This window comes from Rhinopithecus bieti, unplaced genomic scaffold (assembly GCF_001698545.2).
Source record: "Rhinopithecus bieti isolate Rb0 unplaced genomic scaffold, ASM169854v2 scaffold_20098, whole genome shotgun sequence".
In the NCBI taxonomy this organism is placed as follows: Eukaryota; Metazoa; Chordata; class Mammalia; order Primates; family Cercopithecidae; genus Rhinopithecus; species Rhinopithecus bieti.
The window spans coordinates 3811930-3826114 of record NW_016810571.1 but is presented as its reverse complement, the minus strand read 5'-3'; the positions used below and the strand labels follow the sequence as shown (position 1 = coordinate 3826114).

The window sequence follows — 14185 nt, the reverse complement described above, 5'->3', positions numbered from 1 at the left end:
CCCACCCAGCCCTAGACATAGAGATGTAAATGAAACAATTGGAAACTATTGAAAATATTTGACCTCGGGTGAGGTATACTTATTTATTGCTGCAAATTGCCACAAACTTAGTGGCCTTAAAACAAGACAGATTTTTCTCACAGTTTTTGTGGATCAGGTGTCCAGGTACACTCAGTCCTCTAGTTAGGGTCTCACACCTGCCATCCAGGGGCTGGCCAGGCTGCGTTCACATTCACTGGAGAAGAACTGGCTTCCACTCTGACTCCAGGCACAGGCAGAATTCCTTTCCTTGCAGCAGTAGGACCGAGGGCCTGGCTTCTTGCTGGCTGGAGACTGGAGACTGTCCTCAGCTCCAAGAGGGAACCTGCAATTCCTAGAGGTTACCTGGACTTCATTGTCACTTGGGCTTTCCGAGCACAGTCACTTATTTCATCAGGCCCCCAAGAAGAGTCCCCAGAGTAAGTCTTCAGCAAGACAGAATTTTATATAACATAAAGCAATCCCACACGGGCAACTTCAAATGTGAACATTCTGTTGGCCAGAAAGCATGTTTTGCACACACTCAAAGGGAGAGGAGTACACAGGGCATGAACACTAAGGTGAGGGAGCACCCTGGCGTGCATCCACCACAGTGTACAAGAGGATCCATTATGCTATTCTTACCTACCACATCTACTCGTGGTTATGTTTGACATTTTCCATAATAAAAAGAAATGAATTAATTTTAAAATGTTACCTAAATTTTCCACAGCAAATAAGATATTACTGATATGATTTCTAAATAAGCTGATACAATCGTCTGTAGTTGTCTTCCTGGGGATTACCTATTTCTTCCCACTCCATGTGTACTAAGACCTCTGCAGTTAATTCACTTATATGGGTTACTCTCACCTAAACCCGTTCACTAGAACCCGGTGTGTGATAGCTGCAGAATTCACCTCACCAACTACAGTTGATCTTGAACAATATGGGTTTGAACAGCGTGGGTGCCCTTAGACACGGATTTTTTTCAACCAAATGCAGACGGAAAATACAGTATCCTTGGGATGAGAAATGCGAGTATTCAGAGGGCAAAGGCCAACTCTTCCTATATGCAGGTTCTGTGAAGCCTGTTTAGGGGCCTGAGTATGTGCAGATTCAGGTGTACGCAGATGATTCTGGAACCAATCTCCTGAGGATACTGAGAGACGAGCGTAAAACCTACTGTATAAGGTATGGTAGAGTTTCTTCATTTATTTTACAGTTATCTATTTCAGGGCCTAGATTGTGCTAAGTAGAGTTTTAGCAGCAGCGATGTAAAAAGATCCAAGATAGAAGCTTATATTTGGGGATTGGGGGAGAGGTGGAGAGAATAAACAAATAAATGACTAATAAGACAATTTCAGAGAGTAATTACAAGAACAAAAAAACAAAGCAGGGTTATGGGATGGAGAGACTGGGGTCGGGCAAAGAATTGAATGATGAGAAGCAGCAAGTACCAAGTCCTCAAGGCAGAACAACCTGGAAAATTCTAGAGGTAAAAAGAAAAACCAGTCTAGCTGGAGTGGAGCGAGGGCCAGGGAGAGAGGGAAAAAGGAACAGGATCAAGGAAGCATCTGAAATTGATTCTGTGTGCACCAGCATCAATTCTGTATGCTTCACTCTGTGCCCACCATCGGTGTAAGTGTTGAGGGGTCTGAAAGAAGAATCACCATCTTTGCCCTCCAAGAATGTATAGATTCCAAACTCTAATGCTAGAGGGATGTCAGCGTATCTAGAATTAGAGATCAAAACATTTATTTGGCATACAAGGACACTGAAAAGTCAAAAGACCTGCTAAAAATTCCTTGAGCATGCCTCGCCAATAAGAAATAATCCGAAAATGAGTCTTGAATTTAATTGAAAGAGTGCATGATCAACTTTTGCTAAATCGAGTTTAACCTAATGCTGTCTCTTTACATATTTTAAGTTTGGGCTAAAGGTTTCTCTGTACACTGTGAACTGTAGCCTAAATGGAAGTGTAAACAGCGTGTGATCTACTCAGGTGTCAATTACTGGGTTTTGGCCACTCAAATGTGGCCAACTCTTCAAACCATGTTCAAGTAAGACAAACGCCGAGCTACAACCATCTGGCTGTTTCCTTACCTCATTTCCGCTTTCTGTACGTCACTTTCTTTTTTCTGTCCATAAATTCTCTTCCACCACGCCGCCGCACTGAAGTCTCTGAAGCTACCCCGGTTCAGGAGGCTGCCCAATTCATGAATCATTCTTTGCTCAATTAAACTATTTTAAATTGCATTCAGCTGAAGTTTTTCTTTAGCACTTTAACACTTTAGAAAATTGATAATGAATGTTTAGTGCCTGTCATATGCAGGGCAGTGTGATAAAGAAGGTAAATGTGGCAGAGAAACTACAGTCAAGGTTGGGAAACAAGATGGAGGCACATGAGAAATTCAGCGAGACAAGAAAACCATATTATAAAAATGATGATGTTTTCTCCAGAGTATTTTTGTATTAGTCAATCTCCTGGTCCTTTATACATTTAGCTCATTAAATCCAGAGGACAACCTGATGAGGCAGGATTATTATCTTTATGTCACAGAGGAGGAAACTGAAGATCAGAGAAGTTAAGTGATTTGCCCAGGGTTTTGCAGTAAGTAAGTAATGGAGTCAAGATTTTAGGCCAGGTATGAATGTCTGACTCAAGCTTTCCTATATCCCCCACTCAATGGAAAGAGCACGCGGTCTGATGAACCAACAACTGAGTGGAATAGAGAAAATCATCTTGATTTCAGAGCAAAGAGAAATCTCAGGCCCAGGCTGTAGCAAAGTTTGGACAGGAAGAATATAAAAGGGTTAGTCTCTCAGGGAAATGGGGATGGGTATAGAAAAGTAAATTATTGGGAAAGTACATGATGTTTCTAGCTGGAGTAGAACTGACAAGGATCCAAGCACAATTAGTTTATTTGGGAGGGGATTGCAGAAAACACAGCAGAAGAGAGAGGAAGTGAGAAACCAGTAAAGCATGTGCTATCGAGCAAGCTACCACGGTGGGCCATTGAAACTCAGACCCTTTAGGGCAGCGGTCCCCAACTTTTTTGGCACCAAGGACCAGTTTTCCGGAAGACAATTTTTCCACGAACCAGAGGGTGAGGGGATGGGGGCATGGTTTTGGGATGAGTCAAGTGCATTACATTGATTGTGAACTTTATTTCTATTATTATTATTACATTATAATATATAAAGAAATAATTATACAACTCACTATAAGGTAGAATCAGTGGGAGCCCTGAGCTGTTTTCCTGCAATTAGACGGCCCCATGTAGGAGTGATAGGAGGCAGTGACAGATCATGAGGCATTAGATTCTCATAACGAGTGTGCAACCTAAGTCCCTAACATGCTCAGTTCACAATAGGGTTCACACTCCTATGAGAATCTAAAGCTGATCTGATAGGAGATGGAGCTCAGGCAGTAATGTGAGTGAAGGGGAGGGCTGTGAATACAGATGAAGCTTCGCTCACTTGTCCACTGCTCACCTCCTGCTGCGCAGCCCAGTTCCTAACAGGCGGTGGACCGGTGCTGGTCCATGGCTCTGGGGCTTGGGGATCCCTGCTCTAGGGGACTCTGGGAGGTCCAAGGTGTGCACCCTGCCAGACTTATCCCAACTGAGGGGTAAAAAAGCTGAAGTTTATTTACCAGTTCCCCATCTGTTATTAGTCGAGACCTCCTTCTGGGAGCATTACTCTACTTTCTTTATATTTTCATCACCCTCCTCAGTTGTCACTGCCATTAGCACTTACAGCAACAAGCTGGCCCTCCCCAGTCTGTTAGTATCTTTGATTCTAGTGGGTCTCTCCCTGTCCTCATGGAGTCAGTGGATTCACTGACAATAGGGGTTATGTTATTCACAAAGCTAGAGCGTTGTTCTTTACATCTCAGCAGCTCAAAGCATTCCACAAACCCATCTCATTAGTTCTCAGCACACTTTCAAGAAGCCAAGAGGAAGTATAGCCTTATCCACTGTGAAAAGGGAAGACATTCAGATTCCAGGACAGGACATGATTTGTATACCTTTCAGGGCCAAAAATGAATGTGAAGTTCACTTAGTCAAGGTACATACAGTTCAAAAGGTCACAGTCCTAGGAGAACTCCAAAATCTCCAGAAGGGATGTCATCAGAGAGTTCTAGGATGGCTGGAAGTAACTGCTGAAGCTTCCATACCAAACAAGATTCTTCAGAAAATCAGACACAATTTCTTCCAACCCAGAGAGTCAGCTCACACTTGAGCATGTGCTCAGCACAGCTGGGAACATCTTGTGTTGAAACATGTAAGGTGCTTAAAATATAATAATAAACTCAGCACTATAAGAAAATATTAGTTTAAAGCAGAAAAACTTTAATTCAAGACTTTTTTTTTTTTTTTGAGATGGAGTTTTGCTCTTGTTGACCAGGCTGGAGTGCAATGGCTGGGATTACAGGCGCGTGCCACCATGCCCGGCTAATTTTATATTTTTAGTAGAGAGGGGATTTCTCCATGTTAGTCATGCTGGTCTTGAACTCCCGACCTCAGGTGATCTGCCCTCCTCGGCCTCCCAAAGTGCTGGGATTATAGGCATGAGCCACTGTGCCTTGCCTCAAAACTTTCTCTTTTTTTTTCTTTTTTTTTTTTTTTTTTTTTTTTTTTTTTTTTTTTTTTGAGATGGAGTTGCCCAGGCTGGAGTGCAGTGGCACAATCTTGGCTCACTGCAAGCTCTGCCTCCCAGGTTCACACCATTCTCCTGCCTCAGTCTCCTGAGTAGCTGGGACTACAGGTGCCCACCACCTCGCCCAGCTAATTTTTTTTTTTTTTTTTTTTTTGTATTTTAGTAGAGACGGGGTTTCACCGTGTTAGCCAGGATGGTCTCGACCTCCTGACCTCGTGATCCGCCTGCCTCAGCCACCCAAAGTGCTGGGATTATAGGCGTGAGCCACTGCGCCCGGCCTCAAAATTGTTCCCTGAGTGACTTTGTCTTGCCTTTTAACACAAAATATTACTTTTAGTATGTTTATAAAATAATACCTGTGCATTGAAAAAAATTATACTACACAAAAATATGAAGAATGTACAAGTTCAAATTTCCATCACCTTGGAATAACAATCATTAATGATTTATTGACCATCTTTGTATAATTCATTTTATGCATACATACACACTTACACGTATATCCATATCATGTAACAAAAATGGAATCATATCATACTTGCTACTTTCATCCTGTGTGCTTTTTAAAAAACAAAGTTGTAGTTTTTTTCTCTTAATTTCCCATCCCCACCCTTCCCCCAGGTAACCAATGTTAATAACATGTTGTATAGCCTTCTCCAGGCTCATATAATTACAGGCAAACCTATACACACACATACACGCAGCCCATATTACAGTTTCTTCAATTGTCTATTAATAATGTCCTGTATGGTTAATTTTTCCCAATTCAGGATCCAGTCCATCACACTTAGTTGTTAAACCTTTTATATCTCCTTTCACATGGGACAGTCCTACCTCCTTTCTTTGAGCTTCTTGATCTTGACATTTTGGAAGAGTGGAAGCCTTTATTTTGTAGAATGTCTCTCGATTGGGTTTGTCTGATGTTTCTTCACAATTAAATTCAGGAAAAGGCATACACCAGGTTTCAGCTGTCCAACACAGGCATGGTGGCCTCCCTGAGGCCAAGACACTACCTTGGGGCTGCATTGCTAAACTACAAGATACCTGCTCCAGCCTGGCCAGCTCTTCTGGGCCTCAGCTCCTCACACAATGATGAGAGCACTTTTGAAGAATCATGCCCGTGCTGTTTCCAGCTGCTGGTGCTGCTGAAGTCTAGAGAGTGTGCCTCCAGCCCAGGACAAAATTGACCCAGAATACAGACATTTTTTAACTGAGAAGCAAAATAGGATGCACTCCATTTTAAAGAAGCAGAAATTATGAAGAGATACGTCACCAAAGCAATTTTGTTTATTAATTGTAAAATGTACCACAGAACAGTAAACATGATGGCAGAAGGAGAAGCTTCCTTGAGCAATGAGAAACAATTTTACTATCCTAGATCAAGCCCAGCAGGGAAAACACTGTAGGGTGAGCCTCTGAGTTCTGCAGGTCTAGCTCCAAAGGCCAGAGCCCAGCACTGATTTTCCTAACACCTACATGTGGACACTCAGCAGTTATTTACTCTTCAAAGGACATGAGTAAAACAAAGAAATCCTCCTCTCTACTAGCAATGTTACTTAATCAGAAAGAATCCAAATTGGGTTTCAAAAGTTTCTAGTCTTCTTTGTAAAGAATGGATTTTGAGAAATGTCTATTGCAATTTCTAAACTAAAGCTAGTTAAAAACTTATTCGTTTCACGTTTACTTATTTTCCAAATACATGGAAACCAGATCCAAGCACAAACTTTTCTGGGCATCTTTTGTGTGTGTGTGTGTGTGTGTGTGTGTGTGTGTGTGTGTGTGTGTGTGTGTGTTTAAGAGAGATGGTCTCACTCTGTTGCTCATGCTGGAGTGCAGTGGCATTATCATAACTCACTGCAACCTCTAACTCCAGGGCTTGAGCGATCTCCAACCTCAGCCTCCCGAGTAGCTGGGACTACAGGTGCACACCACCACATCCAGCTAATTACTATTATTTTTTGTAGAGATAGGGGTCTCACTATGTTGACCAGGCTGTTCTCAAACTCCTGGCGTCAAGTGATTCTTTCATCTTGGCATCTTTGTTGGCATTTCTGTGGAATAAAAACCTCATTGGAATGAATAACTGAAACCACCTACCTCAAAGGTTGTTTGTGAGATTCAAAAAATATATATATATGAAAGTGCCTTGGAAATAGTCAATTCATATGCAGGTATTAAATGGATTATGATTTTCCTTTTTCTCACTTAGCAATTTTCACTATTTAATACTGTTTTCTTCCTAAAAGTAATTGAGATGTTTATGGGAGTGTCTACTTACTCACAAGGATTTCTTTAGGAGGTCAATAGCCTGATTGCTACATTCAGGGGGAAAAAATGTGTGTGTCTTTGTTCTCCTACGAACATCTGGATAACTTTACATTAAGAAAATCTGAAGATTATTTCAATTTGTGTGTAAAAATATTAAGATTATTCCTGATTATAGATAATTCAATAAGATAAAGAGTACAAATACATTTTCTAAAACTTCTCATTTTTATAACTTTCTGTTGTTCCTGTAATATTTCACCTTAAGAGATATTTTAATTTATTCTAATACAGACTCATTTCTGGGTTTAAAATTATTTTGAAACATAAATAACATAATAACTTATACTTTATCTTACATCTTTTCTGGGATGACACAGATATACTTTTTTTCCTAATAAGCTAGGATTTTTCTCCACCTTTTTTTTTTTTTAGCTCATTTGGATGCCTTGGGGACAGAAATCAGGTTATGCATTTTTGATAGGAGGACCAATGCAGTAATGCTGTGTCTTTCTCAGTACCATATCAAAAGGCACACGATGCTGGTTGTCCCAATATTAATGATGTTCGTTTTGATCATTAGGGTAAGGTGGCTCCACCAGGTTTTTCCAATATAAAGTTCTGTTTTTCCGTTGTAATTAACAATTACAAAGACATTGACTGGGTGCAGTGGCTCATGCCTGTAATCCCAGCATTTTAGAAGGCTGAGGTGGGCGGGTCACTTGATCTCAGGAGTTTGAGACCAGCCTGGGCAACAAGGCAAAACCTTGTATCTACAAAAAAATAGAAAAATTAGGCAGGCATGGTGGCGCGTGCCTGTAGTCCCAGCTACTCAGGAGGCTTAGCGGGGAAGATGCTTGAGCCCAGCAGGCAGAGGTTGCAGTGAGCTGTGATCACACCACTGTACTCCAGCCTGGGTGACAGAGCAAGACACCATCTCAGAATAATAATAATATTTACAAAGATAGAAATTGTGTAAATATCTTGTTCTTCATCAAACTTTCACCCTATAATTTCTAATTTTTTCCCTTCCTTCCTTCTTCCTTCCCTTCGTTTCCCTCTTCCCCCCTCTCCCTCTCCCTCCCTCTTTTCTTCTCTCCTCTCTTTCTTGGCATTTTACGGTAAGGAAGCACTTTCCCTTCTCCCCATTTATGTACCATCCATGCAATACAAACTGGTGTATTTATATCAGCATGGCCTTCCAGATACTTATTTTATTCAATGGATTATAATCTATTCTTATTGATAGTTATTTTGATATTCAAATTATTCTAGAGTTGGCTAGAATGAGCCCCTTAAGGTAACCCCTATCTAATTTCTTTTCTTTTTTTTTTTTTTTTTTGAGATGGAGTCTCACTCTGTCACCCAGGCTGGAGTGCAGTGGGGAGATCTCAGCTCACTGCAACCTCTACCTCCCAGGTTCAAGTGATTCTTGTGCCTCAGCCTCCTGAGTAGCTGGGACTACAGACACCTACCACCATGACTGGCTAATTTTTGTATTTTTAGTAGAGACAGGGCCAGATTGGTCTCAAACTCCTGACCTCAGGTGATCCGCCTACCTCGGCCTCCCAAAGCGCTGGGATTACAGGTGTGAGCCACTGCACCCGGCTGCCCCTATTGAATTTGACATTCATTGAATGGTTGCCTCCCTTCTATCTAATTCAGTCACATGTTCCAGCCTCACCACGTACTTTGTCTTTCCAGTCCTGTAATCTGTCATTTCTCCAAGGGGCCCTAAGTTCCTTTTAGTGGAAAATATGTATGGGTTTGTTCATCTCTGTTTCTATCTTTAAAAAAACGTAGAAACACATATGTGTAGACGTTTACTTTCTTCAATGTTAAAACACTGTGTGTTCAAGCTGATAACCTGTAATTCCAATTTAAAACTGCATCTATATTCCATGATTCCCAATTTTCACATCTGTAGCTTCTTCCTCCCATGATCCTCAATACATTTACTCATATCTTCAAGCCTAGAACACAAAAAGGTTTCAGAATTGCTAGTCCATGCCACCACAACAAAAAAGCAGACCAGCAAATAGCATTAAATACTTATTTTCCAGTTCTTCCTTTTTTTTATGTTGAACAATGAAAAAAGTAAAGTAGTAGACATCTGTTGCGGTTTCTGTTGTTATGGTTTCTTTCTAATTTCATCTCGAGGTCTCTCGAGAGTGATGCAGGGCAGGCAAGCCCCAAAGTGGAGCATGGCCAGCTGGGTTCTTGCCTTTGCCCGGGAAAGAATTTAAGGACCAGCCAGAGGTAGAAGGAAACAGCTTTATTGAAGCAGCAGTGTTGCAGCTCTGCAATGGCTCCTGCAGTGCCGCCCCAAAGGCAGAGAGCAACAGCTCTGGGCAGGTCTGCAATCATATTTATACCCACTTTTAATTACACGCAGATTAACGGGTGGTCTATGCAGACATTTCTAGGGAAGGAGCAGCAACTTTTGGGTCATTACGTCATTGCCATAAAAAGGGGCGGTAGCACCCAGATGTTGCCATGACAATGGTAAAGTGACATGGCACACTGGCAGGTATGTCTGATTGAAAGCTGATTTTGCTCCCTCTTTTATGTATTTATTTATTTATGAGATAGAGTCTCGTTGTGTCACCCCAGGCTGGAGTGCAGTGGCACGATCTTGGCTCACTGCAACCTCCGCCTCCCGGGTTTAAGCAATTCTCCTGCCTCAGCCTCCGGAGTAGCTGGGATTACAGGCGCCCGCCACCATGCCTGGCTAATTTTTGTACTTTTATTAGAGACAGGGTTTTCCCATGTTGGCCAGGCTGGTCTCGAACTTCTGACCTCAGGTGATCCACCTGCCTCAGCCTCCCAAAGTGCTGGGATTACAGGCATGAGACAATGCACCTGGCTGTCTCCTGCTTTTAGCTAGTCCTCAGTCTGGTTTGGTGTCTGAGCCCCACCTCTACAACCAAGTCCCGCCTCAAGAGTGCCCATAGGGCAAGATAATCCCTCTCTAGGAGACCTCTAACTGAGGGAAAAGTTAGGTTCCTGTGTATCAGTCAGGTGAGATATGATGAGGACATAAAACCACAATGCATGAAACCAAAGAAACATATTACTCACAGGTCCTAGAGAGGTTAAGGGTGCCTGCAGGAGGCCGATGGGGAGTCTGGAGGCTTCGAGGAGTTCACCCAGTGGGCGGGTCGGGGGTCGGGAGAGACTTCTGAGACTATGTCTTCATTAAGGTCCGTGGGCACTATCTCCTAGGTGTGTGGACTGGATAGTTTAAGGAAAATACAGATTGGAGAACTTGCTTACATGACTCTGGAATTGATGATTCGGTTTTACAATGGTGGCTGCTGTGGGGTATATGGGGTTCTGAGTTAGTGGGATGAAAAGCAAGTGGGCTATAGCAAAAAACAACCAGGCATGATGGGGAAATTTTAACTAGGGCAAAGGTGATGGGCTATGACTTGGTTGTAAATTAAGTTGGGCCTAAAACTGGATGCCAAGGCAGCAACTATATTAAAGAAATTTATGACGACATCCTTGCATATTCCCAGTCTTAGGGTGAAAACATCAGATATTTTATCATTAACTATAATGTTACCTTTCAGATCTCTCTAGATGCCCTTTATCAGGTTGAGAAAATTTTCTTCTATTTCTGGTTTGCTGAGAGTTTTTATATGTTGGGGTGTTGAATTTTGTCATAAGTTCTCCCTGCAGTTATTGACATACTTTTCTCCTTTATTTTACTAATATGATAGATTACATTGCTTAATAATTGGATGCTAAAAAAAACCTTTAGGGCCAGACGTGGTGGCTCACACCTGTAATCTCAGCACTTCAGGAGGTTGAGGCTGGTGGATCACTTGAAGTCAGGTGTTCGAGACCAGCCTGGCCAACATGGCGAAACCCCGTCTCAACTAAAAATACAAAAATTAGCCAAGCGTGATGGTGCGTGCCTGTAATCCCAGCTACTCAGGAGGCTAAGACAGGAGAATTGCTTGAACCCAGGAGGCAGAGGTTGCAGTGAGCAGAGATCATGCCACTGCACTCCAGCCTGGTGACAGAAAGAGACTCTCTCAAAAAAATAAATAAATAAACCTTTACATTTCTGAGAAAATCCTCACTTGATCAACATATATTGTCCTTTTCATATATTGCTGGATTTGAATTACTAACAGTGTATGAAAAAGAATTACATTTACGTTCATGAAGGTAACTGGTTAATGATATCTTTTTTCTTTTTATTGTCATGTCTTTGTCAGGTATTGGCTTCAGGATTCTTCTGCCTCATGACACGGGATGGAAATTGTTCCCTCATCTATGTTTTTGAAATGATTTTTGTAAAATTAATATTTCTTTCTTAAGTGGTTGGTAACTTTCACCAGTCAATTCATTTGCTTCTGGAATTCTGTTTGAGAAGAGGTTGATGATAGAAAATTCAATTTATTTAAAAGATACAGAGTTATTCTTGTTTTCTCTTTCATCTTGGGTCTGTTTTGGTAAGCTATGTTTTCAAGGAATTTTTCTATTTAGTTTAAGTTGTTCATAGTCTGTTATTATCTACTTAATGTCTGAATGATCAATTTTTCTCAATCACTCCTGCTGGGGTTTATCCATTTCATTAATTTTTTTTTTCAGAAAAACAACTTTTGCTTTGTTAGTGTAAGCTGTTGTTTGTTTTCTATTTTATTTATACCCGCTTTTTTCTTTTTTTTTTTTTTTTTTTTTGAGATGGAGTCTTGCTCATGGCCCAGGCTGGAGTGCAGTGTGGCCTGATCTCCGCTCACTGCAAGCTCCGCCTCCCAAGTTCACGCCATTCTCCTGTCTCGGCATCCCGAGTAGCTGGGACTACAGGCGCCCACCACCTCGCCCGGCTAATTTTTTGTATTTTTAGTAGAGACGGGGTTTCACCGTGTTAGCCAGGATGGTCTTGATCTCCTGACCTCTTGATCCGCCTACCTCAGCCTCTCAAAGTGCTGGGATTATAGGCGAGCCACCACGCCCGGCCTATACCCGCTTTTATCTTTATAAATACTTCCCGTCTATTTTCTTTGGGTTTAATTTGCTCATCTTATTCTAGATTCTTAAGATAAAAACTTAGATTAATTTTAAACTTTTTTTTCTTTTCTAATACAAGTATTTAAAACTATAAATTTTCCTCTAAGGACCACCTTACCTGCATCCCACACATTTTTATATGTTGTATCTTTATTATCAGAGTTTAAAGTATTTTCTTCTTAGATTTCTTAGATTTCTTAGATTTCTTCTTGTGATTTTTGCTTTTATCCATGGTTTATTTAGAATAACTAGTTGTTTAGATTCACGAAGTTAGTGAGGCCTAGTGGCAAGCTATGGAGAGCGCTCTCCCCGCCGCCAGCTTCCTGTACTGGGTTGGCACGGGCACTGTGGCCTACCTAGCCCTGCACATCTGCTACTCACTCTTCACGGCCCTCTGGGTCTGGGGAGTGGGGAACAAGGTGGAGGTCGGCCCAGGGCTGGGAGAATGGGCAGTTGTCACAGGTAGTACTGATGGAATTGGAAAATCGTACACAGAAGAATTAGCAAAGTGTGGAGTTAGCAAAGTATGGTTGTCCTTATCAGCAGATTCAGGATAAACTTGACCAGGTTTCCAGGAAAATCAAAGAAAAATTCAAAGTGGAGACAAGAACCATTGCTGTTGACTTTGCATCAGAAGATATTTATGATAAAATTAAAACAGGCTTGGCTGGTCTTGAAATTGGTGTCTTAGTGAACAATGTGGGAATGTCATATGAGTATCCCAAATTTTTGGACATTCCTGACTTGGACAATATGATCAAGAAAATGATAAATACTAATATTATTTCTGTTTGTAAGATGACACGATTGGTACCCCTGGCATGATGGAAAGATCTAAAGGGGCGATTCTGAACCTCTCAGCTGGCAGAGGCATGTTCCCCATCCCACTATTGACCATCTGTTCTGCAACCAAGACTTGTGTTGATTTCTTCTCTCAGTTCCTCCATGGGGAGTATAGGAGCAAGGGCATCTTTGTGCAGAGTGTCCTGCCATACTTCGTAGCTACAAAACTTGCTAAAATCTGAAAGCCAACTTTGAATAAACCCTCTTCGGAGACATTTTGAATCTGCAATTAAAACAGTAGGCCTGCAATCCCAAACCAATGGATACCTGATCCATGCTCTTTGGGCTTGATAATCTCAATCCTGCCTTCTTGGATTTATTTTAAAATAACCATGGCTATGAACAAGTCTACACAGGCTCGCTATCTGAAGAAAACCAAGAAGAACTAAGCATTGATAACTGCATTATAAATTGGCCAGATGCTCCAGCCTATGCAAGCTTACTGCAAGGCACCTTACTGGTCTTGAAAATCTGAAGTCATTTCAAATAGTTATTAACATGACTAAATGTTATCTTAATTAAGAGGAAAACAGAAGTTGCTTTTAGGGGTTTCTGACATATATTCTGGATACTACCAGAGGTAATTTTGAAGTTTAATATAAATGTTCATTTCAAATGAATATAGAACTAATATTGTCAAGAACAGCTAATAGGAAGGAATACTATTATAGCAAATCACAGAATGAAAGACCCAAACATAAAACTCAGCAGTTTTTATCTGCTCCAAAATGCCGTTGATCATTATTCCTGTATTTTCTCTGAAACTGATTGTAAAAAGTTATGTCCAGCTACTCTTTTGTTTTTGACACTTTGAAGAAATGGAGATTAGTTGATTTGATTTGTTTATAAGCAGACACACTGCAATTTACAAAGGTATCTTTAAGGTTTTGTAAAATTATGTTCCAATTTGTACATTTATATGGAATCATTCTTTATCAAGGGTAGCTAATTACATAAAAATAATTGTGAAATATAGAGTTATTTCTGACACATGAAATTCACTAAGCTGTGCTTTTTTGTGATGCATATTTCTTCTCAGTTTAAATGTATGTAAATATCAGTGCTATGCGGTATGATTTATAAAGATAAATGGGTCAAAGTGTATATTGAGACTAGCAGCCATCTATGATACCACTGAAACCCTAACCCAGAAATTGGCCTGCTTGGACACCCAGCCTTCTTTGTTTCTGCATTGAACCAATATTGCTCACACATGTGACACAGACTAGTCCTATAAAAGTAATGACATCATAGAAATAGCATTATAACTTTTAAACTGACACTCTATAGGTAGATACTAATATAATTAGTTTTAATAAAACATGCTGTAACCATGGTATACAACAAAAATACATTTCTTTGGTGATTG

The 14185-nt window shown here is 40.9% G+C and overlaps 1 pseudogene; it reads left to right on the top strand.

The window, feature by feature from the left end:
* The first annotated feature begins 12266 nt into the window (after positions 1 to 12266).
* Positions 12267 to 13205, top strand: LOC108542375 (very-long-chain 3-oxoacyl-CoA reductase pseudogene; annotated as a pseudogene).
* Positions 13206 to 14185: the final 980 nt, after the last annotated feature.